Source organism: Peromyscus californicus, unplaced genomic scaffold, assembly GCF_007827085.1.
Source record: "Peromyscus californicus insignis strain IS unplaced genomic scaffold, ASM782708v3 Scaffold_4__1_contigs__length_199733344, whole genome shotgun sequence".
NCBI classification, from domain to species: Eukaryota; Metazoa; Chordata; class Mammalia; order Rodentia; family Cricetidae; genus Peromyscus; species Peromyscus californicus.
In genome coordinates, this window is record NW_026294562.1 from 143,757,552 (window position 1) to 143,763,144 (window position 5,593).

Here is a 5,593-nt window from a genome sequence, read left to right on the forward strand (position 1 = left end):
CATGAATGATTGATTGATTGATTTACTACCCTTCCTTCTGACATCAACTCTAATTCTGAGAAAATGCAGTCCCTTTCAGCATAGACAATTCACTGGAGGACTTAGCCATTCCTGGAAAGATGGTGTTCTCACTGCCCAGTGACTAGGGAAAGGTCACTCCAGTCTTCAATAAGGTGGTTTTGTGTGGCCCAAAGCCCTTACGCAGTGTTCTTTCCAGTATGGCCATTGCCTATGGAGGCTAGGGATTGTTTAGGTGGGTGTTTTGCCTTCAGGTCCAAAGTTATGATAGTGAGGAAGGAAGGAGCAAGACTGCAGAGAGTTCTTTAGAGGATCAATTCAAGCCATGGTTGGTTAGATATTAATTGTTAGCAAAACAAGGCAATGATGATTCCCACAGGCAATGTCTTCATTGAAGAAAGTGGATGAATTGGTGAATAGATGCATACATTATTCATATTTTTACTTGGTTTTCATCTTTAACATTTACCCCTTCCACAAGCACTCTAGAGAGTAAGGATGAGGGGTTTTTTTTGTCTTTTTTTTTTTTTTCAATTTCTTTTTCTTTTAGGGGCTGTTTGCAAAACCTGGCAATGCTAAATGCTGAGAACACAGTCTCTACTGGCTTGTTGGATGGCTGAATGCTGAGAACACAGTCTCTACTGGCTTGTTGGATGGCTGAATGCTAAGAACACAGTCATTACTGGCTTGTTGGCAGATGTTTTTGCTCCATTGTGGTAGACAATAGTCTGGACATGTTAAGTATCACATTTCCTCTGTCTACCTGTTTGTGTCTGGAACTTGGGACTTTAAGGGTTTTGCTCATGACCAGTCACAGCAAAGGGACAGAGGCACCACTTTTGATGTAATGTAAACTGGTGCAGATAATGTGGGAATCTTCATGGACACTGAAAAATAAAAATCAGAAAAGAACAGCCTAAAAGTAGAGTTACTGTGGCAGGCGGCTGTGCACTCCCTGGGAGAAACCTGAAGAATTCTTAGTCAGCAAACCATAGAGATTCTTGCATACCCACTGTTACTTATAATAGCCAAGATATGGAGACAGTCTAGATGTCCAAACAGATAAAAAAGAAAGAAAATGTGGTGTGTGTGCGCATATGGGGGTTCTGTTCATCCAGAAGAAACAATGGGATGATGTCATTTGAGGAAAATGGATAGAACTAATGGAAAAATAGAGAGACTCAGGAGAAGAAATATGGCATATTTTTTTCATATGTGGAATCCAGATTTTAAAAACTACATCACATGAAAGCAGAAGGGGACACTTTAGCCAAGCAGGATGGGATGTGGATGTGACCAAAGTGCATTCCATATGAGTGTAAAATGTCATAATGAGACATTGCTTTTTGCAATGAATATATACCTTAAAAATCAGAGTGACAATGGTGCCATGCATGTGGATTTGTGCTTTAGATGCCCCTTTCAGGGGAGTGTATTTCTTTGATACTCCTTTGCATCTTAATGTGGACATAATATTACTCTACCTTGAAAGAGTTTGTCAGAATTGTCAGTGTGTACTGTGAATGAAATAGTCTTGCTGAAATACTCAGCAGAATGGCAGAAATAGAGGTTTACAGGGCAAAATGAGATCCTCAAGTGATGAGGATGGAGCTGGTGTACCTAAGGTTGTTACAGTTTATGTGAAGTTGAGGACAGTGGGTCCCCTGTTTCTGTCTCATGAGGAACTGCATGTCACAAGATAATTTTATCTTTGTTGCTGTCTCAGGGAGCACAGGAGGACCTCATTCTTCCTAATAAAGATGACATTAATAAAAGGTCAATTACTCTTTGTTATTTATAAGCCTTTTGCTTATTGGGGACCGAAGGCTCAAAGAGCCAGTTTAAGTTTAGAAAACAGAGTGATGAGACAGATATCCAGTGTGAGTCAGCTAAAACCAGGCTAGAAATCAGGGTGCCCTGGGGGCACTATGAGTGAGGACAAAATGGCTGACACCGAATGTTCAGGGAACTCCCAAGTAAATAGTAACGAAATCCAATAAATGACTTTTTTTTGGGGGAGGGGGCATATGCCTCTTTTGTATGATTCTGTATAAATACAGCATTGAGGTGAGGGGCCTGAGCCTTTGTCTTTCATCAGTCTGCGTCTACCTCTAGGTCTGTGTGCCTACTTCCAAAAGGCCTATGTGCCCAACTGCATGTGTGTCATTGCCCTGCGGTGTGCTTGTGGGTGCTGGGTGCCTGCGTGTGCCTGCCTGCCTGGGGGCCGCTGGTGAATAAAGCATGTCTTATATGCTTGTGACTCCTTAAAATCTCTTCAACCAATTGGTCTTCCGTGATCCTCCTTTCCTGACATGGAAGCTTGCATCTCACATGCCTTATCAGTAAGAAAGAAATTTCCTTTAGTGAGGCTTCAAACAAGCCATTTATTTATTGCTTGTATTTTACAAGGCATACATATAGTAGGAAAGGGGGACTGGGCCTAGGGAGAGGCTAGGAGATAGCATTGGGAAACTGGGTGAATGTGACTATTGTGCTGGGAACTCTCAACTGATTAGTAGCCAGAATAAATGGGAAAGTGGATGGGTTTGGTGGTCCTTCCTCAGAATAAACATTTCTCCATTTTTTTGTTTGTTTTTTGTTTTTTGTTTTTTCCAGACAGGGTTTCTCTGTGTAGTTTTGTGCCTTTCCTGGAACTCACTTTGTAGACCAGGCTGGCCTGGAACTCACAGAGATCCGTCTGCGTCTGCCTCCCGAGTGCTGGGATTAAAGGCGTGAGCCACCGCCACCCGGCCATTTCTCCATCTTTATTCATCTGTTTACCAAGCAAATGCTTTTTGGCTGGACATGAATAAAATCCAATCTCATAGTGGTAGTTTTTAAAAAAGAAAATTTCATTTCAGGTTGACTCACAAGATAGGAGGCATGTTGAAATCTTTTTTTTTCAGATGGCTAGTATCTAAGGAGTTTAAGTGGCTTCTGGTGAGTTAGTAGTTGAACATGGCAGTTCTCACAGAAGAGGCCACACCCTATGCAATGCTGGGCCAGGTGGGACTAGCAGATGCTCTGTAGCATCCCAACTCTTCCTTATTTTACTCCATTCTGACAGCACTGGTGTCATGGTGCAAGCCTGTGTTACCTGGCTCTTGGACTGTGGATCACACAGATCAGACACTTGTGGTTCTACCACTAGCAAAATGTCAGCTTCCAAATCCTCAAAAGCAGCATGCCAATGGTTTTAGAAGCAGGAAAGCTGCTGTTTGCTAGCCAGATTTCATATTCAACAAATACTGCACACGTACGCTTCTGACTGATGATGCAGCCATGTCCCAGCAAAGCTGCTGTAAAAAGAGAGGGTCAAGTCAACAGGGCATTGAAAAAAATCTGCCCTACTCTTCATCGAGGCTTAGCAACACTGCACACTCCAGAATACAGTTGTTTGACCTTACGTGGCATGCCTGACCCAGAACTGCAGCTCCATGCTACTGCCTGGCTTTGGAGGAGATTGTGCACATATCACAAACCAAGGGTAAGAGCAAAATCCAAAACTGGAAGTGTTTTACTGAATGCATATCAGTTTTGTATAATAAAGTCAATAACTTCAAACTTGACTCATCCTAAATTGGGAACTACCTCTATTTAAAACCAGCTACAGTCCCTCTATTGGGAAGTCGTCTATCTCTCTACCCTCTGGAAATTGGGCTATTCTGGAACAGTGCTGAGCACTGGCCCAGGTCTCTGCCTTTTATTTCATTTTATTGTCATGATGTCTTACTCTATAACCCAGGCTGGCTTTCAACTAAAGAACTTCCTGTCTCAGGCTCCAACATAGCCAGGATTAAAAGCCTGCACCATGATACCTGACTGAGCCCAGCTGTTAACAGGAAGGTTCATTCCTGCTTCCTTCCTTCTGGAAACCACCCACTGTATGTGAGAAGCCAGTGGTTTGTGAAGAGTGTCATACCATGTGGAGAGGTTCTGACCTTCACACAAATGTTCACTGAATCCTGTCCAGACAGAGACTGGCCAAGTGCCATGTGAAATAGCAAAAGTGCTTTGCCGAGCCCTTCTTGACTCAGCAGAGCTATAGGGTTGTTTTTATGTGGCTGTGTTTTGGGAGCGCTTTGTTATGTAAACTCCAAACCAATAACTTCAGTTTCAGAGAGGCCTTAAGATCAGCAAATAGCACAAGAAATACCAGCTATATCGGGCTGCGTCAGAGTGCTGAACCCTGACAGGCATCACAGGTTCATCTGACCAACTGGCTCCTGATTAGCTTCTGTCAGTCTGAGGTCCTGATAGGTCAGATGGTGGAAGGAAGAGGCAGTTATTTTTTTTTTTTTCTCTTTTCAAGGCCTGTGATTTCCCAGGTTCCAGTCTCTTTGGCAGTCCAACCAGAGGTTAAAAAAGAAAAAAAAAAAAAAAAAAGGCTGTCTGTGAACTTGGGACTGAAGCAGTGTGTCTGAAGGAGCAACATACAGGGGCTGCTGAGATGGCTCAGAGGTTAAGGGCACTTCCTTCCAGAGGACTCTGCCTCAGTTTCCAGCACCCAAGTTGGGTGACTCACAGCTGCCTGTAACCATAACTGATGCCTTCTTCTGTAATCCTTGGACACTGCACACACATGGTGCATAGACATACACTCAGGCACACGTATGTACATATAAAATAAATAAATATTTAGAAAAATAATAAAATAAAGAAGTGATATGTGTCCCAAGTGGCCGTTATAAAAGGTTGAGTGATTGCCACTAGCATTAGCAGCTTAAGAGGTCTCAGAGGTCCCTATACTCACTGCAGACTCTAACAATGTTATCAGCTGATTCTAAGTTCTGGTAATGCCTCTGTCTGTCTGTCTGTCTATCTATGTCTGTCTATCTATCTATCTATCTATCTATCTATCTATCTATCTATCTACCTATCTATCTATCTATCTATCTAAAGGGTCCTTAGCTCATTGGTAAAGCACTTGTGTAGCATACACCAGGTCCTGTTGAATCCCCAGTACACAGAAATGGAATAAATAAAAACTATCCAGGGCATTGTGCTTCTCTGGGCAGATAATAATTGACACAAGCTTCATAAGCAACATTGTCCAGGGAATCAGACCCCCAAAGAAGAGATTTTTTACTTTGCTATCTTTTCTTGGGAACAAACACAGTAGTGACCTTGTGACTTGTAGGAATTGAGATATTGGGAGATCACGGGAATAGTAGCAAAATATTTATTTAAATTGTCACTAAGTATTACTTGGGATTAAAAGAGAGTCTTAACAGGTAAGATATGGGGATCCACAAGGTTACTGTAAGAAATTATTGTGGTGGTGGACTGCCTCCTTCTGAGTGCACTGGAGAGATTCTAGAAAGAAAATGAATTACTCAGGGTTTTAAATTTCAACTCAAATTTCTTATATCATGGCCTCCAATCAATCCATTATCCCTTAGAGCTGCAAAAATAAGAGACAGAGCTGAACACTAAGAGGCCTGTGATTTGGTTCTGTAAACCACAGGTGGACTCATAGCCTGTCCATAACATGTAAGTGGAATTCTGGGTACTGAGTGAGAAAGCAAGCAAGCATCACCAAGAAACCAAATGAGGACAGTGGAGATGGTTTAGC